We start from the raw sequence: 15923 nt of genomic DNA on the forward strand, positions 1-15923 counted from the left end.
CCAGAAAACCCGAACCTAGGGTACCTCAGACCATTTTCCCGTCTACTAGCAGTAATTATCTAAGTCACGGAGGATGTTAAATTAGAAAGTTCCAGTGGGCGGCCATTGTGAGCCGTTATCTAAAGAATATTGGGACCATGCCTCAGAACAAAGGAAGGTTAAGCGTTTGGAACGAATTTCTCTGGAGATATGAAGAGTTCTGAGGTTGGCGGGTAAACACTCTAGCGGTGTAGACCAGGCTTGGTCAGCCTTGGAGGCAGCCGCCCCCATGGCAAATATGAAATGAAGGTCCTGGACCTGTCGTTAATGGGTCTGGGAATGGCCCGGTCAGGCATCCCCAAACAGGCCGTCAACTCAGCAAGGAGAGGGCCACTCAGCCAAGATGGACGTCTCCAAATTGACAGGCAGTGGGAGGAGCAGTGGCTGCGCAGGCGCAGGAGGACCTAGAGGAGCCATCCCATGGTGAAGGTCAGGAACGGTGGTGGTAAGGAGATACGCCTCGTCCAAGGTAAGGAGCCTCGCCTGTGCCTTGCTGGAGCAGCCGTGAAGAGATACCCCACGCCCAAGGTAAGAGAAACCCAAGGAAGATGGTAGGTGTTGCAAGAGGGCATCAGAGGGCAGACACACTGAAACCATACTCACAGAAAACTAGTCAATCTAATCACACTAGGACCACAGCCTTGTCTAACTCAATGAAACTAAGCCATGGCCGCCGGGCAACCCAAGACGGGTGGGTCATGGTGGAGAGGTCTGACAGAATGTGGTCCACTGGAGAAGGGAATGGCAAACCACTTCAGTATTCTTGCCTTGAGAACCCCATGAACAGTGTGAAAAGGCAAAATGATAGGATACTGAAAGAGGAACTCCCCAGGTCAGTAGGTGCCTGAAACACTACTGGAGATCAGTGGAGGAATAACTCCAGAAAGAATGAAAGGATGGAGCCAAAGCAAAAACAATACCCAGCTGTGGATGTGACTGGTGATAGAAGCAAGATCTGATGCTGTAAAGAGCAATATTGCATAGGAACCTGGAATGTCAGGTCCATGAATCAAGGCAAGTTGGAAATGGTCAAACAAGAGATGGCAAGGGTGAACGTCGACATTCTAGGAATCAGCAAACTAAAATGGACTGGAATGGGTGAATTTAACTCAGATGACCATTATATCTACTACTGCAGGCAGGAATCCCTCAGGAGAAATGGAGTAGCCATCATGGTCAACAAAAGAGTCCAAAATGCAGTACTTGGATGCAGTCTCAAAAACGACAGAATGATCTCTGTTCATCTCCAAGGCAAACCATTCAATATCACAGTTATCAAAGTCTATGCCCCAACCAGTAATGCTGAAGAAACTGAAATTGAACGGTTTTATGAAGACCTACAAGACCTTTTAGAACTAACACCCAAAAAAGATGTCCTTTTCATTCTAGGGGACTGGAATGCAAAAGTAGGAAGTCAAGAAACACCTGGAGTAACAGGCAAATTTGGCCTTGGAATGTGGAATGAAGCAGGGCAAAGACTAATAGAGTTTTGCCAAGAGAACGCACTGGTCATAGCAAACACCCTCTTCCAACAACACAAGAGAAGACTCTACACATGCACATCACCAGATGGTCAACACCGAAATCAGATTGATTATATTCTTTGCAGCCAAAGATGGAGAACCTCTATACAGTCAACAAAGACAGGACCAGGAGCTGACTGTGGCCCAGATCATGAAATCCTTATTGCCAAATTCAGACTTAAATTGAAGAAAGTAAGGAAAACCGCTAGACCATTCAGGTATGACCTAAATCAAATTCCTTATGATTTTAAAGTGAAAGTGAGAAATAGATTTAAGGGACTAGATCTGATAGATGGAGTGCCTGATGAACTATGGAATGAGGTTCGTGACATTGTACAGGAGACAGGGATCAAGACCATCCCCATGGAAAAGAAATGCAAAAAAGCAAAATGGCTGTCTGAGGAGGCCTTATGAATAGCTGTGAAAAGAAGAGAGGTGAGAAGCAAAGGAGAAAAGGAAAGATATAAGCATCTGAATGCAGAGTTCCAAAGAATAGCAAGAAGAGACAAGGAAGCCTTCCTCAGCGATCAATGCAAAGAAATAGAGGAAAACAACAGAATGGGAAAGACTAGACATCTCTTCAAGAAAATTAGAGATACCAAAGGAACATTTCATGCAAAGATGGGCTAAAGGACAGAAATGGTATGGACCTAACAGAAGCAGAAGGTATTAAGAAGAGGTGGCAAGAATACATGGAAGAACTGTACAAAAAAGATCTTCACAACCCAGATAATCATGATGATGTGATCACTCATCTACAGCCAGACATCTTGGAATGTGAAGTCAAGTGGGCCTTAGAAAGCATCACTACGAACAAAGCTAGTGGAGGTGATGGAATTCCAGTTGAGCTATTTCAAATCCTGAAAGATAATGCTGTGAAAGTGTTGCACTCAATACGCCAGCAAATGTGGAAAACTCAGCAGTGGCCACAGGACTGGAAAAGGTCAGTTTTCATTCCAATTCCAGAGAAAGGCAATGCCAAAGAACGCTCAAACTACCACACAATTGCACTCATCTCACACGCTAGTAAAGTAATGCTCAAAATTCTCCAAGCCAGTCTTCAGCAATACGTGAACCGTGAACTCCCTGATGTTCATGCTGGTTTTAGAAAAGGAAGAGGAACCAGAGATCAAATTGCCCCCATCCGTTGGATCATGGAAAAAGCAAGAGAGTTCCAGAAAAACATCTATTTCTGCTTTATTGACTATGCCAAAGCCTTTGACTGTGTGGATCACAATAAACTGTGCAAAATTCTGAGAGAGATGGGAATACCAGACCACCTAACCTGCCTCATGAGAAGTCTGTATGCAGGATAGGAAGCAACAGTTAGAACTGGACATGGAACAACAGACTGGTTCCAAATAGGAAAAGGAGTACGTCAAGGCTGTGTATTGTCACCCTGCTTATTTAACTTCTATGCAGAGTACATCATGAGAAACGCTGGACTGGAAGAAACACAAGAGGGAATCAAGACTGCCGGGAGAAATATCAATAACCTCAGATATGCAGATGACACCACCCTTATGGCAGAAAGTGAAGAGGAACTAAAAAGCCTCTTGATGAAATTGAGGGTGGATAGTGAAAAAGTTGGCTTAAAGCTCAACATTCAGAAAATGAAGATCATGGCATCTGGTCCCATCACTTCATGGGAAATAGATGGAGAAACAGTTGAAACAGTGTCAGACTTTAGTTTTTTGGGGGGGCTCCAAAATCACTGCAGATGGTGACTGCAGCCATGAAGTTAAAAGACACTTACTCCTTGGAAAAAGTTGTGACCAACCTAGATAGCATATTCAAAAGCAGAGACATTACTTTGCCGACTAAGGTCTGTCTAGTCAAGGCTATGGTTTTTCCTGTGGTCATGTATGGATGTGAGAGTTGGACTGTGAAGAAGGCTGAGCGCCAAAGAATTGATGCTTTTGAACTGTGGTGTTGGAGAAGACTCTTGAGAGTCCCTTGGACTGCAAGGAGATCCAAACTGTCCATTCTGAAGGAGATCAACCCTGGGATTTCTTTGGAAGGAATGATGCTGAAGCTAAAGCTCCAGTACTTTGGCCACCTCATGCGAAGAGTTGACTCCTTGGAAAAGACTCTGATGCTGGGAGGGATTGGGGGCAGGAGAAGAAGGGGATGACCGAGGATGAGATGGCTGGATGGCATCACCGACTCAATGGACATGGGTTTGGGTGAACTCAGGGAGTCGGTGATGGACAGGGAGGCCTGGCATGCTGCGATTCACGGGGTCACAAAAAGTCAGACACGACTAAGCGACTGAACTGAACTGAACTGAGGAATAGCAAGCCTGGCTTGTGGAGGAGGGTTCCAGATGCTGCCGCCATTTATAGAAACTGGGACAGCCTAGGCATAATCGCCATGGGAGCAACAACCCCCAGAGCCCAACCGATCGAACTTACCCTGTATCCTGCCAGACGGTTGAATGGTCCCGGAGGGGTGATGGGGTGACCTGGTCCAGCACGGGCCAGACCCGAGGGGGCCGCAAATCCCACTCGTCATGGGATTTAACGTCTATGCCTTTGCCTCGGGCCCCACGTTGGGTGCCAAATGTTAGGTAAGGATGACCAGGACCCCAAAAAGAGTGTGTAACAGGTTTTTAATGGCGAAGCGCTCCCGGGCCTGGTTCCCGGACCCAAATGAGGCAGGTCAAGGAAGTCTGCGCCTGGACCATGTTGAGTGCGGTTTTTATACGTTTGTTGCGAGGGATGGTCAGGCTAGATGGATGGGGGTTAGGATAGGTCGCCAGGCTGAGGCGTCGTGGGCTGACAGGTCCTTCTACGTGGATGTGGTGGGGTGGCTTTAGCTGGCAAAGTGTGCTGTCATTGGTCCGCGGGATCTGGGAGGCTCCCTCCATTAGGGACTTCCCCTGCCAGTGGGAGGCAGAGGAGGGGTGGCCCATCACGGCTCCCAGGGTCAGGCCTTACACAGAGGACTGAAGGAGGTGCGCTGAAGGCTCTGCGGGATGGGCTGCAAGATGAGGCTGGAGAGCTTCCACCCAGACCCGGTGTCCTGGAGAAGGCTCTGTGTCAGGCAGTGAACTGGACGGGCTTCAGCACCTGTTAGAGCCTGGGGACGGCTGTCGTCTGCAGACTGCACTTGGCAGGAGAGGCTGCCCTGTGTTCACCATCAGAGACAGGATGGACATGATTACTGAGATAAAGAGGAGGCCACGGTGGCAGTCAGGGCACGGTGGGGTGCCAGGGTCCAGCCCCGGTAGATCCAGGGAATTCGAAGTGGGAACGGAGTTGGAGTCTGGGAAAGGACTATTTAATTAGAAATATAAAGAGAGATTAGATTAGAATAGTATAGTAGGAAAATTAGTGGAGAAAAGAGGCTGAATAACTTGGTTTACACGGAAAACTAATAAAACCTCGAGACAAGAGGTCCTCACCATCTACGTTAGGCCACCGGTGCACAATTGAATAGCAGACCATGCCCCGCCTTGGGCTCCCTCTCGCATGAGTCTTAGAAGCCAGGGCAAGTAAGTAGACTTGGCCAGCCTCCGTGCTCCAGATGGGAATTCAGCCTGAAAAGGAGAGGGAGGGAGAGGGAGAAAGAGAGAGAGATTTGACACGGGGAAAACCAGTCTTTCCAGTGACTTGCCCATCCTCTATTGTCCAGAAAGGCTTTTTATACTTTTTGTGTACATAGGGATCAATGGATAATACAAAATTATGCAGCATCAGCAGCCCTGACTCTCATCGAGACCAGGCTTTCTCTCTGCATACCTAGTTGTATACACAAGTCTTAGGTGATTTACATCATCTTCTGGCCAGAAGGCCAATTAACATTTTATGGCCCTTTTCTGATAAGGGTCTGTCAACCAGAAAACTAATTTGTCTTAATAGTGTTGTTCTTCCCTAAGTCTGGTGCCACTCTCAGAAAGCACTAAATAAAGTTACATTCTTACATAGCAAGGACACAACCATTTATAACAATGAAAGAGGAGTACAGTGATTTATAACAAAGAGAAAATTCATTAACTCAAAAGTCTAGTGTTGTTAATATCAAAACTACTATATTCCTTTTTCTATATCCCAATTACATTGATTAATATCCTTCTGGTGCCTAAAAGATAAAGAATATGGAGACCTGGCAGCAGTCATTGACTCAACACTGAAACCCATCACCAATATGATTTTTAGCTCTTTAAAACAGGCTCTATATCTTTAAGATGCTTTAAGCTTCGTGACTCTCGCGGTTGAGGGCCGTAAACAATCACCAGTTGTAAAAGTCCAGGGGACTCTGTCAGGCAAGTTAGAGAGCCATCAGAGGGATTTGATCTGAAACATTCCTGTTATATGCAGGAGACTGTCAATTGGAGCCCTAAGTTAACTTTTTCCAGAGAAAGGTGGTCGGGGATAGCCCCCTGTCATGTCAGAGAGTATAGTATAGCAGACAGTAAACAGACAGATTTTGGTTTCGGGGTAGATGCTCAGACAGAGGACCCCTTGAGACCTGACTCGCCTCGCCCGTTAGGTCTCTCCGCATGACCTTGTCATGGGTGGGATCTCCTGTGCTGGCTCCTGGCATTTCCCTCTTTTTTATTTCTTAAGACAGCCAGATGTAGTTCAGTTGTGAGCTTCTCAATGTTCTGTCGAAGAATCCTGACAATACAAGGAAGAATAATTATGAGAAGCAGAATCACAGCAGCTACAGCAGCATAGCTAAAAATAGTAGACAGAATGTTCTTTCCAGAAATAAAGTTAGAGAAGGTGCGGGAAAAGTCATTAGCTGCTCCTGCAGCAGTAAAATCTAATCGGGAGTCTTCCATGGTCTGAATCTGATTATGAAGTTTCCCTAAATCTAAACCAATATCTGAGCTGTTCCAGATACCTGAAATGTGATTTTTGATTTTTTCCTAGTCATAATCTGTCTCGTTTACTTTCAGGGGTATAACACATATCCACGGTAGTTGGCATGACAAGACAATGTCAATTTCACTCTTAAAGCCCACAATTTAGTCCCAATATGCATTATAGCCTCTTCTAGGGCATCTACCCTCACTTCTAGTCTCCTGTCGATAGCTTCCTGTGTTGCCAGCATTAGAGAGATATTGGGCAGTATGCACTTGTTGAGTCAATGATATTGCCGCCACAGTAACAGAAGCAATTGCAGCTATTAAAGCTGATATTCCTAAGATAAGTAAGCCCGCAAACCGTCGCGTTCACATTAAATCTTGTAGTTGTTGTAACACAGCCAGACCATAATTATCATACCGATAAGTAGTTACAGTTACAGGCACCATAAGACAGGGTGGACGTTTGAACACCACAAGAGAGCAAGCATTATATTGAGGAGTTAAGCGAGATGAACGCACACCTTGTTCTCAGGACACTGCATTAGGTCCACCTGAATGATTCATTTGTATAGTAAGTCTCCCAGAGTCATTAGTGAAAAGAAACACGTAGGGAGAGGATATACAAGCCAAAGCAGAATAAGTAGAATGATTTTCTGGTCGGAGTTCGCGCTGCAGCAGCTGTCAGTCCCGCCAGGATCTCGGTGTTTATCTTGCCTCTCCTGCCGGCGGGCGCGGCGGGGCACTGGGTCCTGTCAGTCAGGCTGGCCCCGCCCGCGGCTCCCAGGGCGTGGCTGCTCCCTGTGGCCGCGACCGCAGAGGAACCAGGTGCCTGGGGGACTGCGACATGGCGAATCAGCCTGTCCGGGATCCAAACTGGCGAATCTGCGTCCTGTGGAAAAATACAAGCACATCCTCGACCGCCAGTTAATAATGGGTCGGGACCTTTCCATTGTCCAGAGAGGAGGTCCTTCCACTTTACCGACGGCTTTGCATTTTGTTGTTCCCAGACGAATCAGCATTTAAGTTATTTATTACAAAGAGCGCATGTTGTAAAATTTGATGGGGAGAACTATACTTAAATTATGTTTTAACAACATAAATTTAGGGATATGTTAATTTAGGTCTAATGTTTAGTTTAGGTCTCTGTGTAAATTTAAATAATACTAACCTCTTTATCTCATTTAGGTATACAGATATACCTAAATGCAAAATGTATTTATATATGTATTTCTATATGACAAGAAGTATAAACTTATTGACATATAATATACATAAATCAATATACTTGAATTAATATTTATAATTAACATATTAATTAATATATATTACAGCAATACAACCTGTGCACAACTAATACCAACCAACACAATGTATAAACCAATGTACTGTAATAATATATATCACACATATAAAATTATACAGTATATATAATATATATTATCACAGCACACCAATCTATACCAACTAATATCAGCCACATACATACTATATTACTGCAATATATACATTTATACAGTATATATATAATATGTATATATAGTATACATATTCATATACATATTAAGTATAGATTTATAAATAGAATTAGGTATACATTTATTATATTTTATTTATACCCATACCTAATTAGGCAAACTGTAATTAGGCAAGTATATTTATATTATGTACTTATAACAATATATAAAGTATTGTTCATGTACCGCCTGTTGATAACTAAGAAATTGAGAAAAACCTTTCTCTGAGCATCTCCTATTTGAGACAACACATCCCTCCCCCATAGGGTAAAGGGGAGCAAAGGAACTACATAGAGTCAGGAAGTTCTACAGATACCCTCAAACCGCCAATTTAATATTTTTGCACTCTTAGCTACTGCAGGGGCTCTTCCTAATCCCACCAAGTCATTTTCAGTAGTATGTGTGGGCCAGGAGCTGGGCCAATCTTTTCCAGCAATGCAAGAAACGTCTGCTCTAGTGTCTAACAGCCCTGACATTTTATTTCCTTGAATTAAAAAATCTTTCAAAGGCCTAGAAGCTGTAATTTCCTGCACCCAAAAAGCTAGATCTAAATCCTCTGGGGCTCCTAGCTTGAGAAGTCAAGGTTTTTCTGTCTGATAATAAGGTAAAAGCAAAAGCTGTGATATTCTTTGACCTTTATTAATTTGCACAGTTTTAGCAGGGGGCAAGATCAAAACTTTAATTTCTCCAGTATCATCAGAATCTACTACACCAGACACCACTGAAATTTCTTGAAAAGAAAGCAAGCTACGCCCTAGCACAAGTGCAGAATGTCCTCAGGCAGGGGGCCAGCCACTCCCGTTGGAATCGGCGTAACTGGCACATCAAGGGTTAATATTGTTGCGGTGGTGGAGCTGAGGTCTAGTCCTGAGCTACCTGGGGTTAATTGGCATGTCTTATTGTCTCTGTTTAGCAGGACATTGCCTGCAAAAATGTTCCATGTGGCCACAGGAGAAACATTTTGTATTTGTAAAATCCTTTTAACCCATAGTGATGGCCCGAGAGTGTCGTGCGTGCGTGAGATAGCATTTTGGACATTAACAGCTTCCGGAGCCAGCAGGCAGAAGGCTGATGCTAACTGGCTCGTCCGTGGAAAAATCATGGTCCCTCGCAAGCTCCGGATGTAGGACAGTTCTCAGGTCCAAAGGCGGCAGGTACACGAATATCTGGAGCCCTGAGGCTCTCTGCCCAGAGTATACGGTGAACAGTCCTCCTAAGGGCTGGGGGAGGGGTAGGTCCAGACTTTGAGGACAGGGGCATCCAAAGCTTGTCCTGCTGCTCAGTTCTGGAGGAAATGCCACCACAATGCCAGCTCCAGGAGGCTCTGGAGCACGGGCCTGCGCCCTCCCCTGAGAGGCTGACAGGCCATTTCCCCAGTGCCGGACATACGCTTGCCCTGGGCCCATCGTGCCCAGAGCAGTAGGAGCCCCTAGCGCTTGTCACTAAGAAACACACAGCTTGAAAGTTGCAAGTGAAGTTTTATCTGGGGCAAAATGAGGGCTGCAGCCTGGGAGCCAGCACCTCAGAGAGCTCTGAGGGACTGGTCCAAAGAGAAAGGGGGACGGTCATGTGATTCTGGTGAAGGGGGATACACGCCAGGGCGCATGTATTTTCCCGGAAAGTCTCCGCTGGTCTCGTGAAGCCTTGCATGTCACGTGGAACAGGGGTCACCATGGGGGACTTTAGTGCTTTTCCAGATAAGGGGAGATACAAGAACTGGGCTCCTAAAATCGGCTCCGGAAAATATCTATGTGAAGACCTGTCCTGGCAGTTCCCCCCACCCCAGCAGAGGGCGCACATTTCCGCTCTGCACCCTGAACGCCTTCAGGGGGTGTTGAAGGTCAGCAGGTTCAGCAGGGCAGGACTTAATCCTTGGAGAGGCCGACGGTGGCAGTTTAGTTGCCAACTTGCATCAAACTCTTTGTGACCCAACAGACTTTAGCCTGCCAGGATACTGGAGTCGGTTTTTTACTTCCCTGGGGCATCTTTCTGACCAGGGATGGAACCCAGCTCTGCTGCGTTGCAGGTGGATTCTCTGCCGACTGACCCGCCTTGGCAAATGCCACTTTGTAGTTGACAGGCTGGAGCCGTCGAGGGAGGTTTGAACGTGCCCCTTTCCCTGCTCAAGGCACACCTTCCCAGGACACCTTCCCAGATATCAAAGGGAATAGGTGTCATTTTAAAAGCTTCGTTTGAGGTCCCAGCAGCAGCCAGTGCTGGAGGTCTGTGTGTGTCCTTCACCCAGGCTACCCATTGCCTCAAGATGGGTCAGTCCTTATGCTTTATTTATGCTGGGAACACTGTATCCTGTTTACAAGCAGAATTCTGATCACCATGGCAGCTAGGGTAACATCATAGCGTGTGTTTACTAGTTACTCAGAATTCCCTGGACCTCCAGGAAAGTCCCAGAAGCATGACTTTCATTACCAAATATTTGAGGATTGTTTTTTCTAGAAATCTTCCTGTTATTGCTTATTAATTTAATTCCACCCTGGTTAGAAAACATACTTTGTACGACTTAAATATTTGTATGACTTTAAAATTTTTTGACACTTGTTTTATGGCCCAGAATATGATCGCTCCTGGCAAATGTTCTGTGTGCCTTTGCCAATAAGGTGTATTCTGCTGTTGTTGGTAGGAATGTTCTATGAATGTCAAACTTGTTGATAGTGTTAGTCGTGTCTTCTATTTCCTTCCCGATTTCTGTGTCCTTGTATTGAAAGAGGGGTGCTGGGACGTCCTGCTCTAAGTGTGAGTTCACCTCTCTCTCTCAGTAGCTCCATCAGTTTTGGCTTCATTATGGGATATTTTGCAGCTCGCTGACAGGTGCATGTATGCCCAGAATCATCATTCTTTAATAGACTCCTTTGTCCTCTGTCTCTGATAATATTCTTTCCTCTGAAATCTATTTTGCCCGACGTTTTAAGAGTCATACCGGTTTTCTTTTGATTTGATGTGGCGTATCTCTCTCCCTCCTCTTATTTTTAAGCTGCTGTGTCTTTACATTTAAACTGGGTTTCTTGTAGGTAGCATAGTGTTGGGTCTTGTTTTTCTAAACCAATTCCACAATTTCTACCTTTTACACAGGAGTGTAGACCATTGGGTTTTTTCAAAAGAGTATACAGTTGCTTGACATAGCTACGTCAATGTCTCCTGTACAGCAAAGTGAACTCGGCCACAGATACACAAATATTCCCTGTGTTTTGGATTCCCTTCCCTTCTAGGTCACCACTGAGCACTGAATAGAGTCCCCTGTGCTTTACAGTAGGCTCTTATTGTTGTCAACTTTTTGGGTTTTTTCAGTGTTTAAATTGTTTCATTGTTTAATTTTCTTGGTGTTCGGTCACTAAGTTGTGTTCAACTCTTTGGGACCCCGTGGACCGCAGCACGCCAGGCTTCCCTGTGCTTCAGTATCTCCCAGAGCTTGCTCAAACTCATGTCCATGGCGTCAGTGCTGCCATCCAGCCATTTCAGCCTCTGGCTTCCCCTTCCCCTCCCGCGCCCGTGTCCTGAGTGTTGTAAATAACGCTGCAGTGAACACTGGTGGTTGGGGGGCGTATATCTTTGACAACTGAGTTTTGTGTGACAACATCCTTACCGACTAATTCTTTCAACTGTATTATTTATGGGTCCATCTTGATGGCTGCTTTTTCTCCTCCTTATGCTTCTATTTTCCTATTTCTTGCATGCCTGATACTTTCTGATGGGAAATCAGACTGTGTGAAGTTTACCGTTTGGTGCTGGATGTTTCTGCATCCTGCAACTATTCTTGGTATTTGTTCTGGTTGCAGTTGAGTTACTTGGAAGCAGTCTGATCCTTTTGGGATTTGCATTTAAGCTCTGTTAGGTGGGGTCCAGGGCTTCCCTGGTGGCTCATATGGTAAAGAATCCACCTGCAATGCAGGAGCCACCGATTCCATCCTTGGGTCAGGAAGATCCCCTGGAGAAGGGAATGGCACCCCACTCCAGTATTCTTGCCTGGGAAATCCCATGGACAGAGGAGCCTGGCAGGCTACAGGCCAGGGGCTGCAAAGAGTCGGACCTGACTGAGTGACTAACATTTTCACTTTTCACAGGTGGGGTCCAAGAAGCATTTGGTCCAGGGTAATTTCCCTGCTCCTGAGCTGAGACATGCCTACTCTGGCTGATGGTACAAACGACTACCCCCCACCTTGTGTGAGCGCCAGCTGCTGCTGTTTCCTGTCCTCATGGTGGTTCTTTCCCAGCCTCGGGTAGATCACTGGCCCCCACCCCGTCCTGACCCAACACGTGCTCACTGGGGCTCAGCCGACACTGCAGGGCAGCCTGTCAGGCCTCCAGAACTCTCTGTGTCTCTCTCTTCTACAGCACTCTGCCCTGTGGGCTCTGGCGCGTGGTTCCTGGACTCCGCTCTGGAGACGCCGGGTCCTGGGCTTGCATCTAGTACTGGACTCCACTCAGGAGACGCCGGGTCCCCTGCTTGCTTCTTGTCCTGGAAATACCCCAAATGGTACTTGCGTGCACAGCAGAGGGCGCACGTCCCTTGTTGTCTGTTGTCTTCATGGCCTGATGCCCAGTATCTTTAAAGCTGTTGTCCGCTAGCTTTGCTGAGGTTTTCACTTGATTAAGTCAGAGGATAAACCTGGTCCTTGCCCTTCCATCTTAAATAAGATCAGATGTCCTCTTGCCTGTTTTACTCTGAAAGATTTCTTTACTGGTTTTACTGATTTTTACTTTTTGGCGGCTCTGGATCTTCGTTGCTGGCCGGGCTTTCTCGAGTTGCGGCGGCTCCTCTCCAGCTGCAGTGCTCAGGCTTCTCATCGCAGTGGTTCTCTTGTTGCAGAGCAGGGGCTCTGGGCACTCGGGCTGCAGTGGCTGTGAGAGCAGTAGTGATGCTTGTGGATTCTAGAGAGTGGGCTCGGGAGTTGTGGTGCACAGGCTTAATTGCTCCGAGGCGTGGGGGATCTTCCCAGAACAGGGATCAAACCCGTGTCCCCCACACTGGCAGGTGAATTCTTAACTACTGCATCACCAGAGAAGCCAGCCTGTTTTTAAATAGAGCCTGGGAGCCTATCATATTTTTTTTTAATTCGAGGTCACTTACAAAATTGTGTTTATTTCTGCTATTCAGCAAAGTGATTCAGATACACACACACACACGAGTCCCTTGGACAGTAAGGAGATCAACTCAGTCAATCCTAAAGGGAATCAGCCCTGAATATTCCCTGGAAGGACTGATGCTGAAGCTGAAGCTCCAATACTTTGGCCACCCGGCTTCAGTCTGTCTGCCCTCTGATGCCCTCTCTCAGCGCCTACTGTCTTAAAACTGACCTTTTCCAGTCCTGTGCCACTGCTGAGTTTTTGTACAAGCGTTCCCTTTTCTCCACCCTTTTCTCTCTACCATCTGTTATTTGTAGGCTTTTTAATGGTAGCCAATTTAATTGGCATGAGAAGCTGCTTCATTGTAGTTTTGATTTGCTTTTCTCTAATAGCTGGCAAGGTTGAACAACTGTATGTCTTCTGTGGGGAAATGTTTCTCTTGTTCTGCCCATTTTTCAATTGGATTCTTTGGATTTTGTCATTGTTGAGTTGTATGAGCTATTTATGTATTTTGGAAATTAAGCCCTTGTTGGTTCCGTCATTTTCAAATATTTTCTCCCAGTCTGTAGACTGTCTTTTTGTTTTGTGTATGGTTTCCTCTGCTGTTCAAAAGCTTGCAAATTTCTTAGGTTCCGTTTGTTTATTTTTGCTTTTCTATTGGCTTCAAGACTGACCTAAGAAAACATTTTACAATTTATGTCAGAGAAAGTTTTGCCTATGTTGTTTTCTAGGACTTTTATGGTGTTTTGCCTCATGTTTAAGTCTTTAAGCCATTTTATTTTTTGTATACTATGAGGGAGTATTCTAACTTCATTGGTTTTTATGCAACTGTCCAACTTTCCCAGAACCACTTGCTAAAGGGACAGCCTTTCTGCATTGTATATTTTTGCCTCCCTAGTTGAAGATCAATTGATCAGAGGTGTCTGGATTTATTTCTGGGCTCTATATTCTCTTCCATTTATCCTTATGTCTGTTTTTGTGCCAATACCATGCCTTTTTGATTACTGTAGCTTTGTAGTATCCTCTGAAGTCTGGAAGAGTTATGCCTTCTACTTTGTTCTTTTTCATCACGATTGCTTTGGCAATTCTGGGTCTTTAATGATTCCATATAAATTCTAGGATTATTTCTTCTAGTTCTGTAAAAACTGTCATGGGTAATTTGATAAGAATCACAATAAATCTATAGATTTAAGGACTGAAGCACAGCTTATTCAGCTGAAGACCCTGTTTCCTCTGGAATAGCCTCCAGCATGCGAGACCCCAGCAGAAGGAATTGCTAAGTGCTTGGGGCTGACAACAGGGAGAAAAACGCCAGCCACCACCAACAGCTGGGGCCTCTCCTCTTTTAAAAGCTCCCATCACCCCCACCTTGCTTTGTGGGGACATCTGGTCCAGATGCTAAAAGTCAACTCAGAACTGTTATTCATCAAATCACCGGAAAACAAGACTTCAGTCAGCCTTGGTCTACCCGGTGAGGTCTTTTATTTAATTAACGAAGCTGTTTTTCATTGAGTATAGTTCATCTACAAAGTTGTGTTATTTTCAGGTGTACAGCAGTGATTTGCATATATAGATATTCAGATGTATAGATTTAATATATATTTAGATTCCTTTCCATTATAGGTTATTGCAAAATGTTGAATATAGATCCCTGAGCTATATGGTAGGACCTTGTTGTTGATCTGTTTTATATATACAGTAGTGTGTGTCTGCTAATCCTAAGCTCCTAATTTATCCCTCCCGTGCACCTTTCCCGTTTGGTAACCATAAGTCTGTTTTCTATGTGTGTGGGTCTACTTATGTTTTGCAAATAAGTTCATTTGTATCACTTTTTTTTAGATTCCAAAGAAGATATGATATATACATATATCACACATATCACATCATCTTTGAGGAATTAGTCACAGGAATGCTCATGGACTCCAGATAAAAACACAGCAGTTACTTTAAACTGCTAAAGGAGGCAAAATATTGGAAACCACTTAGATGTGGAATTCATAAAATGACTAAGGAACTATTACATTCTCGAGTAGAGTGAAATAAGGTTAAAACTATGCTATAGAAAATGTTTCTCCAACTCTGGGGAGGACCAGCTAACCTAAGAGAGCAAAGCCATGGGCTACAGCTCCATGTCACCAGCGATATAGGCAATCCCGAGGCACCGGACCTTTGAGACCAGTCCCAAAGCTGCCCAGGGGTCTGGGAGAGAGCATGGAAGCTCACGTTTTCCCCCCATATCTTTGTTGTTCAGTCGCTAAGTCATGTCCGACTCTTTGTGACCCCATGGTCTGCAGCACGCCATGCTTCCCTGTCCTTCACCATCTCCCAGAGTTTGCTCAAACTCATGTCCATTGACTCCATGATGCCATCCAACCATCTCATCCTCTGTGGTCCCCTTCTCCTCCTGCCTTCAATCTTTCCCAACATCAGGGTCTTTTCCAATGAGTCAGCTCATCACATTAGGTAGCCATAGTACTGGGCTTCAGCTTCAGCTTCAGTCCTTCCAATGAATATTCAGGACCGGTTTGCTTTAGGATCTCCTTGCAGTCCAACAGACCCTCAAGAGTCTTCTCCAACACCACAGATCCAAAGGATCAATTCTTCAGTGCTCAGCCTTTTTTACGGTCCAACTCTTACACGCATACATGACTACTGGAAAAACCATAGCTTTGACTAGACGGACCTTTGTCGGCAAAGTAAGGTCTCTGCTTTTTAAAATGCTGTCTAGGTTTGTCATAGCTTTTCTTCTAAGGAGCAAGTGTCTTTAATTTCCTGACTGCAGTCACCATCTGCAATGATTCAGCCCTTGTAGAGCCTTGCATTTTCCTGTTCCACTTGAGGCTGTGTCTTCTCTAGGCCTGCTGCTTCGCTGCCATCCTGGGGTTTCTCTTCATTCCTTATGGGACTTCTTTCTGTGCCTCTCCTCTGTTGAATGGGAATTCCGGGACCCCA

The 15923-nt window shown here is 45.3% G+C and overlaps 1 long non-coding RNA gene across 1 annotated transcript; it reads right to left on the minus strand.

Moving 5' to 3' along the window:
• Window positions 1-4156: 4156 nt before the first annotated feature.
• Window positions 4157-6519, minus strand: LOC138423593 (uncharacterized). Its single transcript, XR_011250323.1, has 2 exons — window positions 4969-6519; window positions 4157-4840 (listed from the first exon to the last, which is right to left on the minus strand). It is a non-coding gene; the product is annotated as an uncharacterized lncRNA (long non-coding RNA).
• Window positions 6520-15923: the final 9404 nt, after the last annotated feature.

This window comes from Ovis canadensis, chromosome 18 (genome assembly GCF_042477335.2).
Source record: "Ovis canadensis isolate MfBH-ARS-UI-01 breed Bighorn chromosome 18, ARS-UI_OviCan_v2, whole genome shotgun sequence".
In the NCBI taxonomy this organism is placed as follows: domain Eukaryota; kingdom Metazoa; phylum Chordata; class Mammalia; order Artiodactyla; family Bovidae; genus Ovis; species Ovis canadensis.